Raw genomic sequence first — 12,429 nt, 5'->3', positions numbered from 1 at the left:
CGATGCGATGCAGCCTCTTCCTGTGTCCCGCCTTGTATTCTGTCCCACCCTGTATGCCCTTATATGGAGTCAGTGCTTGTATTTCAGAAAAGAGTCTGCTGGGATTTGAACCCAGGACCTTCTGCTTCAGAGGCAGAGCAGCTAACCACTTGACCATAAGAGCTGCCTTGAGGCTGAGTGAAAAAATATGAGACTTCTACTGTTATAGCTGGCTAAGTGTACATCTATACACATGGCAGCTGTTCATATATAGAGATGTAGCAGAGCTGAATGTGCAGGGACAGCTGTCATATACAGATATAGCAGTGCTAGGTGTGTTTGGGCAGCTGTCATGTGTATAGATGTATTTTTTTTTTTTTTACAGTCAGTTGTAATGCAGCCTTTATGGCTGTGAGGGTAAATGCTTTGCCACTGATTCACTTATAGATTGGAGGTTGTGGGTTCGAATCCCAGACCAGCAGACTTTTAGCAGACAGTAAAATTAGATCACTCTAGCGGCTGTGAAGGGGCCCTGAACACGATATTTATCTAACTTGAAAATAAACTGTCACACACGCTGCTTGGGGCGCCCGGCCCCCTTGGCAGCCCGGGCCCCGAAGCAGCTGCTTCCCCTGCTTCCCCGGTAGTTACGCCACTGGTTATAGCACACTTTCTGTAAATCCAATAAACTTAATTTCACTTCTCAAATATCACTGTGTGTGTCTCCTATACATTTTTTATTGTAACAACACGATTTATACAGGAAAATCATGACAATTAACTGTATCATCTCCAAAGAACACTGTATCATCTCCAAAGAACTGAATTCAGTTCTAGGCCAGTATGGTTAATTATGTATATATATTTGTATCAATAAAAGAGGAAAATTTGAAATAGACCAGATTTGAATTTAATTAGACATTTGTTGGCTGAGAGAAATCAGGTATCAAATTGATTTAAAATATAATTGAAGGGTATTGTCATAATAAGGCACAGTAGTGGATATATATATATATATATATATATATATATATATACACACACACACAGTACAGACCAAAGGTTTGGACACCTCATTCAAAGAGTTTTCTTTATTTTCATGACTGTGAAAAATGTAGATTCACACTGAAGGCATCAAAACTATGAATTAACACATGTGGAATTATATACATAACAAAAAAGTGTGAAACAACTGAAACTATGTCATATTCTAGGTTCTTCAAAGTAGCCACCTTTTGCTTTGATTGCTGCTTTGCACACTCTTGGCATTCTCTTCAAGAGGTAGTCACCTGAAATGGTCTTCCAACAGTCTTGAAGGAGTTCCCAGAGATGCTTAGCACTTGTTGGCCCTTTTGCCTTCACTCTGCGGTCCAGCTCACCCCAAACTATCTCCATTGGGTTCAGGTCCGGGGACTGTGGAGGCCAGGTCATCTGGCGCAGCACCCCATCACTCTCCTTCATGGTCAAATAGCCCTTACACAGCCTGGAGATGTGTTTGGGGTCATTGTCCTGTTGAAAAATAAATGATGGTCCAACAAAACGCAAATCGGATGGAATAGCATGCCGCTGCAAGATGCTGTGGTAGCCATGCTGGTTCAGTATGCCTTCAATTTTGAATAAATCCCCAACAGTGTCACCAGCACCCCCACACCATCACACCTCCTCCTCCATGCTTCACGGTGGGAACCAGGCATGTAGAGTCTATCCGTTCACCTTTTCTGCGTCGCACAAAGACACGGTGGTTGGAACCAAAGATCTCAAATTTGGACTCATCAGACGGTTTTCCACTGGTCTAATGTCCATTCCTTGTGTTCTTTATTCCAAACAAGTCTCTTCTGCTTGTTGCCTGTCCTTAGCAGTGGTTTCCTAGCAGATATTCTACCATGAAGGCTTGATTCACACAGTCTCCTCTTAACAGTTGTTCAAAGTTTTCCCAATTTTTCGGACTGACTGACCTTCATTTCTTAAAGTAATGATGGCCACTCGCTTTTCTTTACTTAGCTGCTTTTTTCTTGCCATAATACAAATTCTAACAGTCTATTCAGTAGAACTATCAGCTGTGTATCCAACTGACTTCTCCACAAAACACAACTGATGGTCCAAACCCCATTTATAAGACAATAAATCCCACTTATTAAACCTGACAGGGCACACCTGTAAAGTGAAAACCATTTCAGGTGACTACCTCTTGAAGCTCATCAAGAGAATGCCAAGAGTGTGCAAAGCAGTAATCAAAGCAAAAGGTGGCTACTTTGAAGAACCTAGAATATTACATATTTTCAGTAGTTTCACACTTTTTTGTTATGTATATAATTCCACATGTGTTAATTCAAAATTTTGATGCATTCAGTGTGAATCTACAATTTTCATAGTCATGAAAATAAAGAAAACTCTTTGAATGAGAAAGTGTGTCCAAACTTTTGGTCTGTACTGTACTTTAATCAGCTTCCATTAAAATCCAGACATAAAAAATGGACACATTTTCTGTGACACGTTTCGGGCTATAACATCTTTAGCCCTTCATCAGGACATACAAACAAACTTAAAACCAAAGTTTTATACACTGACATGACACTCCCGCCTGATTGAATAATCATCCCCACCGGAGACCCACACCAATCGGTGAGTAAGGTTCAGCAGGGGGAGGAGACTTCAGCCAGGTAGAATAAAGGCCCGATACACATTAGGGATTTTATTTATATTGTAAAGTTAGATCATGTTTTTTATTTAATCCATTCGGTATACATGTTCCCAAATTGAACATCCAGTAGGTTTCCCCGCTGAAGAGTTTCTGTCTGCGATCTCCACCTAATCGGCATAGTCACTCTTTCAATACCCTGCACAAAAACCCTTTGTGAACAGACGCAAAATGTAATGTCGCCGCTGATACATTGCGCGTTGAAAAATGCGGGTTTTCGACTCAAATGTTTCCGTATTCTAACCTTAAGTTGGTTTGTGGTGCATCCCACATACTGCAACGCGCAATCTGCAACATTATTGCAATTAATGTATTGTCGCAACTCATGCGTACTGCCATGAGACGTAGAGACGACATTTTTACTAACTGATATATATTGACAGCAGATGCACCTCTTACTCCCACATTTAAAATTACCTTTGGTTCTAAGCCAAACTGGTTGACAAGGGGCGTTATCAAGGAATAAACTGGCACTCACTTTTTGTCCAATTATAGGTGCTTTTTTTGCTATAGATCTAATGCCTGCATCGGTGACATCTCCCCAATCCCCATCATAGCCTTATGGACTTTAAAGGAAACTTTAATGGAGACCTTTTGGACTATAGCACAACTACAGTGTATACGTGGTCCAATGCTAGATCATGTACCCCCCATTCCATCCTGAGGAGGATAAATCGATCAAGAGGAAAATGGGACTCTAGGGTGTCTTTCAGCTCGATGGAGGCTGACTCTCAAGATTCGCTTTCAGATATTGTGGGAGATCTGGGAGTTTCAGATACTTCTATGGGAGAAGGATCAGCAGGTCATGGGTCAACTGTAAAAGACACTACAAGTCATAAGAAACTGGCAAAAAACGCAGGGATGGGAGAAAGCAACGTAAAAAATAAAAATTAAAAAATCGACGGTATCCTGTTCATCGCAAGTAACAACTGAAGATATCCAGGTTATAAACCTTTCATCTAAAATGGTTTCTTCATTGCAAGAACAAGTGTTATGTAAAGGTCTTTCTTTTTCCCCGTCCTGCCATTTTGACCTTTATCGCACTATAATAGTTGTCAACTGCTTGGCCAGAAATCTGACCCTAAGAAAGCATTTCTCTTCTACCATTGCGGAACCTGTAATAGAAGAACAATCAGCCTTCGGCGATGTTTGATCTGGGGAGGCTACACAGGACATTCACATACTGTCACCAGGGGCAAATTAAGTGCATGATAGGCCCGGGGCTGTCTTTTCAACTTTTTTTTTCTGTACGAAGAGGCTGCGGTGCTTTGTAAGCGCCAAAGTCTCTTCCTAGGCCATATGACATCGTTCACATGGCCTTGGTGCATCTCTGTCCCATCAGAGTGATTGGGGCTGAGCTGCAGTACCAAGCACAGTGCTATCAAGTGGACAGCGCTGTGCTTAGAAAGGAGCAAAGAGGCTGCAGCGCTCACTGGAACATCGCGGTCTCCTCAAACAGCTGATTGGTGGGAGTGCCAGGAGTCGGACCCCCACCATTTTATAACTCTCTGAGTACAGATTTGATAGATGTTACCTGCAGTCTTATGTAACACCCCACATAACACAGTGAACTATTGTGTTATGTGGGGTGTTTACATAGGACTGCATGCAACATCTACTACATTATCTGTACACAGAAAGTTAGCACTGTTATCTGGGTTGTTACATAGGACTGCAGGTGACAAATTAAAATTTTAGTTGCCAAATTTAAAATACATACGATTATGATTTTTAAAAAAGACTTGGAGAAGATGAGATGCAGGTCACAGTGGTGAGCCAGCTCTACATATAGGGGAATACAGCATCACATACCTGTGACATCTCCTGTCATGTAGACCTTCTCTTTCCTCTTCTCCTCTGTTTGACCCAGAACGCCATGACTAATTCTTTCAGCCGCATCTAGTTTGTTACACAGACACGTTAGATTTCTCATAATTGGGGTCATTTATCAAACTGGTGTAAAGTACAACTGGCTCAGTTGCCCATAGCAACCAATCAGACTGCACCTTTAATTTTCCAAAGGAGCTGTCAAAAATGAAAGGTGAAATCTGTTCCAATGGGTAACTAACCCAGTTTTAATAAATTACCCCAAAAGGTCCCTATAGTGTCTACAGCAATAATAATGCCCCCTACAGTGCCCCCAGTAATAATAACACCCCATATTGTGCACCAGGTAATAATGCCTGTATAGTGTCCCCAAAAATAATGTCCCCTAATAGAAACCCCCCCACACTGCCCCATATAGTAATTTCCCCACACTGCTCCCATAGAGTAATTTCCCCCACACTGCCCCCATACAGTAATTTCTTCCACACTGCCGCCCATGTAGTAATTCCCTCCACAAAGTAATTTGCCTCCCACACTGCCCCCATCAAGTAATAACCCCACACACTGCCCCATTAGATAATTTGCCCTGACACTGCCATCCATTAAGTAATTTGCCCCAACACTGCCATCCATATAGTAATTTGCCCACACATTGCCATCCATTAAGTAATTTGCCCCCACACTTGCCTTCATTAATTAATTCGCCCCCCACACTGCCTCCTTCAAGTAATAACCCCCCACACTGCCCCCATTAGATAATTTGCCCCAACACTGCCATCCATTAAGTAATTTGCCCCCCACGGTATTAATTTCTCCACACTGCCCCCACAGTATTAATTCCCCCCATGGTAGTAATTTGCCCCCACAGTATTAATTATCCCCCACACTGCCCCCAGAGTACTAATTTCCCTCACACTAGTAATTTGCCCCCACGTAGTCATTTGCACCCCACTGTCCATTCAGTGATATTCTCCTGTGCCCGCCAGTAATGTCCCCCAAAGTTGGCACACAAAAAAATAAATAAAATAAAAGCTAATACTTACCTGTGTCCCAGTTGGCGCTCACTCGTCGATAGTGCAGGCATGCTGCACACACACGTCATTGGGCTGCATCCAGGCACAGGTGTGGCGCGATGACGTCATCACGCCCACCTGCGCCGGGATTTTAATACCGCATAGGCTTCAGGCCTATAGAGAATTTGGTAGACAAAAAGACAGAAAACGGAATTATTGCTATGTACGGGGTTTGAGTGAACCTTACAGCAAAGAATATCCCCTTATCTGCAATATATTACGCAAACACTTCCCAGTCATAGGCTATGATGGGGATTGGGGAGATGTCGCCGCTGTAGGCATTAGATCTATAGCTAAAAAAAGCACCTACAATTGGGCAAAAAGTGAGTCCCAGTTTATTCCTTGATAACGCCCCTTGTCAACCAGTTTATCAGTTAGTAAAAATGTTGTCTCTACGTCTAATGGCAGTACGCATGAATTGCGACAATACATGAATTGCAATACTGAATATGTTGTTTATGTCCTTACCTGTCGAGATTGAGCGTTGCAGTATGTGGGATGCACCACGAACCTACTTAAGGTTAGAATACGGAAACATTTGAGTGTCATCTCGCATTTTTCAACGTGCAATGTATCAGCAGTGACATAACATTTTGTGTCTGTTCACAAAGGGGATACCTCTGCAGTTTTCTGTGCAGGGTATTGAAAGAGTGACTATGCCGATTAGGGGTGGAGATCGCAGACAGAAACTCTTCAGCGAGGAAACCTACTGGATGTTCAATTTGGGAACATGTATAAAAAATGGATTAAATACAAAACATGATCTAACTTTACAATATAAATAAATCCCTCATGTGTATCGGGTCTTTATTCTATATGGGGTGATCACCACCCTGTCATTGATCACCCCCCTGTAAGGCTCCATTCAGACATCCATATGTGTTTTGCGGATCCGCGGTGTCCGTGTTTTGCGGATCCACAAAACACATACGGACGTCTGAATGGAGCCTTACAGGGGGGGGATCAATGACAGAGGGGTGATCACCCCATATAGACTCCATTATCACCCCCCTGTCATTGATCACCCCCCTGTAAGGCTCCATTCAGACGTCCGTATGTGTTTTGCGGATCCGATCCATGGATCGGATCCGCAAAACACATACGGACCTCTGAATGGAGCCTTACAGGGGGTGATCAATGACAGGGTAGTGATCAGGGAGTCTATATGGGGTGATCACCCCCCTGTCATTGATCACCCCCCTGTAAGGCTCCATTCAGACGTCCGTATGTGTTTTGCGGATCCGTGGATCAGCAAAACACGGACACCGCGGATCCACAAAACACATACGGATGTCTGAATGGAGCCTTACAGGGGGGTGATCAATGACAGGGTGGTGATCACCCCATATAGACTCCCTGATCACCCCCCTGTAAGGCTCCATTCAGAATTTTTTTTGCCACAAGTTAGCGGAAATTGATTTTATTTTTCTCATATTCCACTAACTTGTGACAAAAAATTAAATCTCACATGAACTCACCATACCCCTCACGGAATCCAAATGCGTAAAATTTTTTAGACATTTATATTCCAGACTTCTTCTCACGCTTTAGGGCCCCTAAAATGCAGGCAGTATAAATATCCCACATGTGACCCCATTTCGGAGAGAAGACACCCCAAGGTATTCGCTGAGGGGCATACTGAGTCCATGAAAGATTGAACTTTTTGTCCCAAGTTAGCGGAAAGGGAGACTTTGTGAGAAAAAAATACAAATAAAATCAGTTTCCGCTAACTTGTGGCAAAAAAAAATCTATGAACTCACCATGCCCCTTCTTTCCAAAATGGGGTCACATGTGGGGTATTTATACTGCCCTGGCATTTTAGGGGCCCTAAAGTGTGAGAAGAAGTCTGGGATCCAAATGTCTAAAAATGCCCTCCTAAAAGGAATTTGGGCCCCTTTGCGCATCTAGGCTACAAAAAAGTGTCACACATGTGGTATCGCCGTACTCAGGAGAAGTTGGGACAATGTGTTTTGGGGTGTCTTTTTACATCTACCCATGCTGGGTGAGAGAAATATCTTTCTATAATGACAACTTTGTATAAAAAAAAATGGGAAAAGTTGACTTTTATAGAGATATTTATGTAATATTTAGTTAGCAGAAAATGATGATTTTTTTTATTCCACTAACTTGTGACAAAAAATGTAAACTTCCATGAACTCACTATGCCCATCATGAAATACCTTTGGGTGTCTTCTTTCCAAAATGGGGTCACTTGAGGGGTATTTATACTGCCCTGGCATTTTAGGGGCCCTAATGCGTGCAAAGTAGTTTGAAATCAAAATGTGTAAAAAATGCCCTTCGAAATCCTAAAGGTGCTCTTTGGAATGTGGGCCCCTTTGCCCACCTAGGCTGCAAAAAAGTGTCACACATGTGGTATCGCCGTACTCAGGAGAAGTTGGGAAATGTGTTTTGGGGTGTCTTTTTACATATACCCATGCTGAGTGAGAGAAATATCTCTCTAAAAGACAACTTTTCCCATTTTTTTATACAAAGTTGTCATTTGACAGAGATATTTATGTCACCCAGCATGGGCATGTGTAAAAAGACACCCCAAAACACATTGCCCGACTTCTCCTGAGTACGGCGATACCACATGTGTGACACTTTTTTGCAGCCTAGGTGGGCAAAGGGGCCCACATTCCAAAGAGCACCTTTAGGATTTCACAGGGCATTTTTTACACATTTTGATTTCAAACTACTTCTCACGCATTAGGGCCCCTAAAATGCCAGGGCAGTATAACTACCCCACAAGTGACCCCATTTTGGAAAGAAGACACCCCAAGGTATTTCGTGATGAGCATAGTGAGTTCATAGAAGTTTTATTTTTTGTCACAAGTTAGTGGAATATGAGACTTTGTAAGAAAAAAAAAAAAAAACGCTAACTTGTGACAAAAAATAAAAAGTTCTATGAACTCACTATGCCCATCAGCGAAATGGGGTCATTTGTGGAGTTTTTCTACTGTCTGGGCATTGTAGAACCTCAGGAAACATGACAGGTGCTCAGAAAGTCAGAACTGCTTCAAAAAGCGGAAATTCACATTTTTGTACCATAGTTTGTAAACGCTATAGCTTTTACCCAAACCATTTTTTTTTTTTAACCAAACATTTTTTTTATCAAAGACATGTAGAACAATAAATTTAAAGAAAAATGTATATAGAAATTTATTTATTTTTAAAATTTTACAACTGAAAGCGAAAAATGTCATTTTTTTGCAAAAATTTCGGTAAATTTTGAATAATAACAAAAAAGTAAAAATATCAGCAGCAATGAAATACCACCAAATGAAAGCTCTATTAGTGAGAAGAAAAGGAGGTAAAATTAATTTGGGTGGTAAGTTGCATGATCGAGCAATAAACCGTGAAAGTAGACGGTGCAAAATTGTAAAAAGTGGTCTGGTCATTAAGGGTGTTTAAGCTAGGGGAGCTGAGGTGGTTAAAAAGGGGTCAAAAACTGAGCCCAGGAACTATAGCCCGTTAGTTTACCCACAACAAATGTTAAACTTAAGAGATGCTATCTTGAAATACCTCAATGAAAATAAGTGAATAATGGTGTATCAGCATAGGTTTATGAAGAATTGGTCATGTCAATCTAATTTAATCAGTTTCTATGAGGAGGTAAGTTCTAGACTTCACCACGGCGAGTCAATGGATGTCATATATTTTAATTTATCCAAAGAAAGATGGCGACTCTTCCGCTACCACTTTTTCCATACTTTTCAGTACATAGCAAATTTCTTTTTTGTAGATTAACCACCCATGGCCTTTGTAGGGACAACATCTGTAGCCTAGAAAGTACATATATACGCACCAAACACTGAAATAAAGGTACCTAATAGAATATAAATCCCACCAAACCCACAATGCAGACTGAGGAGGTCTGTAACTGGGCTGAGGGCTTTTAAGAGATCTGAGAATCTGAGTGGAACATCTCCAGCGTCAGTGGAGGACATATTGCTGCCAGTAGAGAAAACTGACTACACCATCCTGAAGTTGCAGTATCCATTTTAAATGTTCTGCAGCTTTGCTCTCTTCTGGCTCAGTCCCCACACTTGGATGTGTGATGTATGTTGTGTGCTTCCACTGGATACTCTCCACTACCTCCGGCAGACACACGCTCACACATTACGTCAGCCCACTACAGGAAGTGCCTCACTATTTGGTGGAAGTGGCGGGGCGCAGCATGTCTCGGGAATCCTCCTGCCCACAGAAGATTCCCATCTGCTGGGCATAAGCAGAACTGATCCCCTTTGTCTGCATGGTGCAAACAGCCCGAAGATGCCTTCAGCAGGACTTACTCCCAGGGACAGAGAAGGAAAGCCTATGCTGAGCTGGTCCAGGCTTAAAGAAAATTTAGCTATCGCACTGGCAGAGGCTTCCACATGTACGGAGGGACAAGAAACAACTGAAGCAGGTAAGAGGTGGTGTCTTTTTATTGGGGATTCCGTTGTTTCCTGTCCTCAGGAGGTGGGATCATCCTTTTTCTTTTATGCTTTGTGCAAAAGTGGTAAAAAAAAAACCAAAAAAACACACTATATAAAACTGGTATCTCTAATCGTACTGACCAGCAGAAGATAATATGTAATTTCTCCCTCACGGTGTTCGCCCCAATTAAATATACCAAAAAGCAATAGTGGAGCTGCCATCTAATCTTTATTCTCCTTTGCAAAAAGCTAAATAAAAAGCAATCAAAAAGTTGTATGTACCCCATAATAGAACCAATGATAAAGCTCCGTAGAGAAAAATAAAATGTATGGTTGTCAGAAAATGGCTGTACTGTGTTCAGAGGCTGATCAAACAACAACATGGAACCTGTAAACCATTCCACCAAAATCTGTCCTCCAAAAACCATATGGCCTTGTACCCAAACAGCAATTTATGACTACATATGGAGTGTTGCTATATTCAGGAGAAAATGCTTAACAAAATTTGTGCAACTTTTTCTCCTATTACCCCTTGTGAAAAAAATAAATAAAAAAATTGTGCGCTTATGCAACATTTTATTGGAAGAAATTAACATTTTCATTTCCACAACCAAGTGTTTCTAAATTTTATTAAAAGCCTGGGGGTGAAAGTGGTCAGTACACCCCTCAATAAATTCTTTTGGTGCAGTTTCCAATAGGGTCCCTTTTTGGGGGATTCTACTGTGGGGGTACCTTAGTGTGCCTTCAAATGTAACATGGCGCCCAAAAACGATTACAGCAAAATATGCCCTCCAAAAACCATATGGCGCTCCTTTCCTTATGAGCCCTGCTGTGTGCTCACAAAGCAGTTTACGACCACACATGGGGTGTTTCTGTAAACTGCAGAATCAGGGTAATAAATATTGAGGTTTGTTTGGCTGTTACCTTTTCTGCCTTACAAGAAAATTTTTTTATCAAAATGTAAAACCTGCAAAAAAAGGGAAATTTTTAAATTTCATCTCCATTTTCCTTTAAATCTTGTGAAACATATAAAGGGTAAAATCAGTTTTTAATAACTTGAGGGGTGTAGGTTCTAAAATGGGTGGTTTTTACTATGTAAGCCCCGCAGTTACTTCAAAACTCAATTAGTCATTAAAAAAGTGGATTTTGGAGATTTCCTTAAAAATTTGAAAATTTGCTTCTAAAAATCAAAGCCTTCTAACTTCCTAAAAAAATAAAATGACATGCACAAAATTATGTAAACATAAAGTAGACATATATTAAATGTTAAAGGGGTTGTCTCACTTCAGCAAAAAGCATTTAAGTGCCTTCAATAAACTTTCTCTACATGATAAATGCTATTTTCTGAAGTGAGGCAACCCCTTTAAGTAATAACTACTTTAGGAGTTATCACTATCCATCCTCAAAGCAGAGAAATTCTAATTAAGAAAATATTGGAAGACTTAGGATTTTTTTTTTAAACAAAGTATAAAACACATTAACTCAAATTTACCTTTAACATAAAGTACATTGTGTTAGGAGAAAATACTCTCAGAATCGCTTGGATAGGCAAAAGCATTCCAAAGTTATTACCACATAAAGTGACACGTAATATTTGTTAAAATAGGCTCCATCAGTAAGGTGTCCTGAAGAAGTTAATGTGAATATTTTTTTGTTCATGATATTTGCCTATTTGTTGTTATTAAAATAATTTTTATGCACATATATTTAATAGTATAATTCCAGGATAAGGAATTAGATAAATCGGGGTGCAGATTTATGTATGATTATGAACTATTTTTATATTTATTATTTATCATTCTTTATTAAATTGGTGATATGAATTATTATATTGGTTTGATTTGTGATGTATGTGTATAATTAGGGCTCCTTATATAATTTTTTTGTTGCACTGTTTTTAGCACTTTGCAAGATCTCGAGCACTGAAAACTCACTGAAAAATCACAATACATTTTTGTTTGTCATCTCTATTTTTATATGCAACATGTAACAAAAATTAATTTGATTAGAAAGATGTGGGGGGCGTGGCCGGATGCCGGGAGGAGAGGTCGCATAGTGCCTGAGCTCCGGCTGTGGAACTCCGACAGCGGCACAAAGCAGCTATATTTCTAAGATTTGAAGATACTTACCTACCCCAGAACGGACCTCGCTCCAGTACCCCTTCCGATGATGACCAGAGGAAGGAAGAAAGGTTCGCAGCCTCAGAAAATGACGGCATTCTTCCATCCAGCTCCTGGGTCTTCACAAGATGGCGCCGGTTCCCGCCACACGGAGGGAGCGCCCTGCCCGTCCTCTGCAGCGGCGCTCAGTCAGCGTTCACCAGGGTCTCCCTCTTCAGCAGGATCCGACTCTCCTTCCTCACAGGAACCTAAAAAACAAAAGAGGGTGAGTGAACAGCAGCCATACAGTCCTCCCCTTGATACTTACCCTG

This window comes from Bufo gargarizans, chromosome 6 (assembly GCF_014858855.1).
Source record: "Bufo gargarizans isolate SCDJY-AF-19 chromosome 6, ASM1485885v1, whole genome shotgun sequence".
Taxonomy (NCBI): Eukaryota; Metazoa; Chordata; class Amphibia; order Anura; family Bufonidae; genus Bufo; species Bufo gargarizans.
The sequence above is the reverse complement of the archived record's forward strand: the minus strand, read 5'-3'. Positions refer to the sequence as shown.